The sequence below is a fragment of the Salmo salar genome, chromosome ssa09, assembly GCF_905237065.1.
Source record: "Salmo salar chromosome ssa09, Ssal_v3.1, whole genome shotgun sequence".
Classification (NCBI taxonomy): Eukaryota; Metazoa; Chordata; class Actinopteri; order Salmoniformes; family Salmonidae; genus Salmo; species Salmo salar.
Window position 1 is genome coordinate 60,895,192 of NC_059450.1, and position 3,208 is coordinate 60,898,399.

The following is a 3,208-nucleotide window of genomic DNA, read 5'->3' on the forward strand; positions in this document are numbered from 1 at the left end:
TGTGAAGCAGTAATTGTTTCAAAACATCTCCTGCCACGTCACTGATGCATCGTGAAACAGTGTTGTTTGATGAAGGAATTGTCTGTATAGTTTTTTTGGCCTTTCCCCCCAGCATTGTCCCAGCCATATCCGCAGCAGCAGTAAGAATTAAGTCCTCCACAATAGTATGGGGCTTGCCTGTCGTAGCCACTCGGTAGCTCACCATATAAGACTCTTCTAGCCCCTTCTTACTAATGGTATCTGTTGTTTTTATACACGTCTTACTACTCGAAAGTCATCTTAATTCTCGCTCAAACTCTTGTGGCTTATTTTTCAAATTGGCATGTTTTGTTTCTAAATGTCTGCGCAAGAGTGAAGGTTTCATTGAGTTGTGAGATACTGTAGTACTTTTGCACATATAACACACTGTGGGTGAGGAAAGGCACTACTCCAAATATAAGTGAACCCCAAATCAATGTAGTTGTCATCATATTTATGCCTCTTATATGTCCAATGTCCCTGTCTGTTGTTCGGTGCTTTCCTGGGTTAGGGGGCAATAGCTCTTCGGCTGCATTAGATTCACAACTGTAAGTATCCATGTTAGCTGGGCTAACAACAAATGTAGAATTACTGATGCTAGCATTGGATGTGCTCGTGGAAGCAGAACAACTTGTGTCGTCGACAGGTGCAGGTGTAGTACTGCTGGTAGTAGCTGTACTACCATGTGTCTCTATGGACGCGGAGCTTACTTTTTTTAACCATTAATCAATTATTGAGCAAACGGAATGAGTAGAAGCTACGTTTGGCTACATACGGACCGTTAGTGGAATTCCTGCAAGAGAGTAACGGTTAATGTGATTGGATGTTAATTATTTGACTAGGCTACCTGTATCTGACATTGTGTTGTTATTTCTCTGAACACTAGATGGTTTCATTTTATTTTTGGCAGTGAAACGAGACTACCCAGGCAAGAAAAAAACCTCACCCAAATGTATAGCCCCGATGAAAAATATAAATGGACTATTTGAAAATGTGAAAAAAATAGTAAAAAAATATATTAAAATAAAATTGATAACACAAGGTTTCATCATAGCCAGGACAAATATATTTTCACAATTTCACTAATATCATGAAAATCTGTCAGTAGTTTTTTACATGATGAAGTAGAATCCTGTTGAAAAATCATGTTAAAAGTGCCATTTATATTCCTAAAGCATATATTGAAAATTGAACTGTTGCTGCCTGCCGTTGTCATGGCTTTTTGATTCATGGCCATGTCAAAACCCCAGTTTCAGATGTCCATATAAATTCATAATCAATATGCGGAAATAAATTGTGATATTCTGAAGACCAATCCATAAAAATGACTCCTTCCACACACGTGTCACACTTGTATTCAGATTACTTGTATTTTGCTAAGTGATTCCCTTAGAAACTGCATTTGGACCAATATTTACCAAGCGGTCACTCAAGACTGGAATTTATTAGCTTGTTCTACTGTAATAAATAGCACACACAAATGAATGACTCGCATCGATATTGTATTGAAATCCATTAAACTGGGACAATAACCGCGCCGACATGTACCGTTTGCGCTTTTCTAACAAACCTCAATGAACTAATGTATACTACATACAGTGAGCTACAAAAGTATTGGAACAGTGACAATTTTGTTGTTGTTTTGGTGCTGTACTCCAGAACTTTGGATTTGAAATTATACAATGATTATGAGGTTAAAGTGCAGACGGTCAGCTTGAATTTTATGGTATACAATCCATGTCTCAATTATCTCAAGGCTTAAAAATTCTTATTGTATTTTATTTCATTTAACCTTTATTTAACTAAGAAAGTCAGTTAAGAACAAGTTCTTATTTACAATGACGGCCTACCAAAAGGCAAAAGGCATTCTGCGGGGACGGGGGCCTGGGATTAAAAATAAAACGAATTTAAAAAATATAGGACAAAACACCCATCACGACGAGAGACACCACAACACTACATAAAGAGAGACATAAGACAACATAGCATTAACCTGTCTCTTCCCCTTCATCTACTTTGATTGAAGTGGATTTATGGTGACATCAATAAGGGATCATAGCTTTCACTTAGATTGACCTGGTCTGTCTGTCATGGAAAGAGCAGGTTTTGTACCCTCTGTATGTAATATTTCTCCCTGCATCATTGGGTGCTAATTTGATTGAGCCTGTGTTAATTGCCCACAGATGCTAATGTATAGCTTTGAGCCTTCAAGTTTGATGAATTAAGTATGTTTGCCCTTTATGGCTGTAGCTCTCTTCACGACAACAGACACAGGTTGGTTCTTTGAAACGGGCGTTTATTGCATTGCACGTCTTTTTCTCCGATGCATCCACGTCACGCCGTGAGAACTATATGTTTGAATGAACACAGTAACGTTGATAAATTATACAGTACTGAAACAAAGAAATACAAATGGCGCTCGGCGCAACAATACAAATGGCGCTTGGCGCGACAATACAAATAGAACTTGGCGCGACTATAAACAAAGTTCTATAGGTTGAACAAAATACCTCGTTGGCTGCTTGTCCTGAAAAGAGGTTCTTGAATCCTTAAAGTCCCTTGAAAGTCCCTTTACTGTCTTTCTTAGCCTCTGCCATCAACAATTATGACTCAGACTAAGATCTGCTTAAGTTAGATTGCACACAGTCAATTAACAAATTCCGTAGCAGTAACACAACAGAGAACGTTAGTTCCGGGATGGAACATAAAAACTCAATCAATGGCCTAACGTTAATTTACCTGTTACATCACATTTAAATTCTTATCTATACATCAATAAATCATTTATTTATTTACTACATCAAATAAACCTTGAATTATGTATTAATCATGCATAGTGAACACAGCATCTATGTAACAACACTTACAATGGCCTTTCCATGACAGACTGACCAGGTGAATCCATGTGAAAGCTATGATCCCTTATTGATGTCACTTGTTAAATCCACTTCAATCAGTGTAGATGAAGGGGAGTAGACAGGTTTAAGAAGGAATTGTAAACATTGAGACATGGATTGTGTATGTGTTCCATTAGCAAGACAAAAGATTGAAGTGCCTTTGAACTGGGTATGGTAGTAGGTGCCAGGTGCACAGGTTTGAGTGTGTCAAGAACTGCAACGCGGCTGTATTTTTCACGCTCAACATTTCCGTGTGTAACAAGAATGGTCCACTACCCACAGGACATCCAGCC

General features: G+C 38.2%; 1 long non-coding RNA gene across 1 annotated transcript; it reads right to left on the bottom strand.

The window, feature by feature from the left end:
* Nucleotides 1-2,293: 2,293 nt before the first annotated feature.
* On the bottom strand, nt 2,294-2,722 carry LOC123724128 (uncharacterized). Its single transcript, XR_006756818.1, has 2 exons — nt 2,529-2,722; nt 2,294-2,366 (listed from the first exon to the last, which is right to left on the bottom strand). It is a non-coding gene; the product is annotated as an uncharacterized lncRNA (long non-coding RNA).
* Between the last annotated feature and the right edge of the window lie 486 nt (nt 2,723-3,208).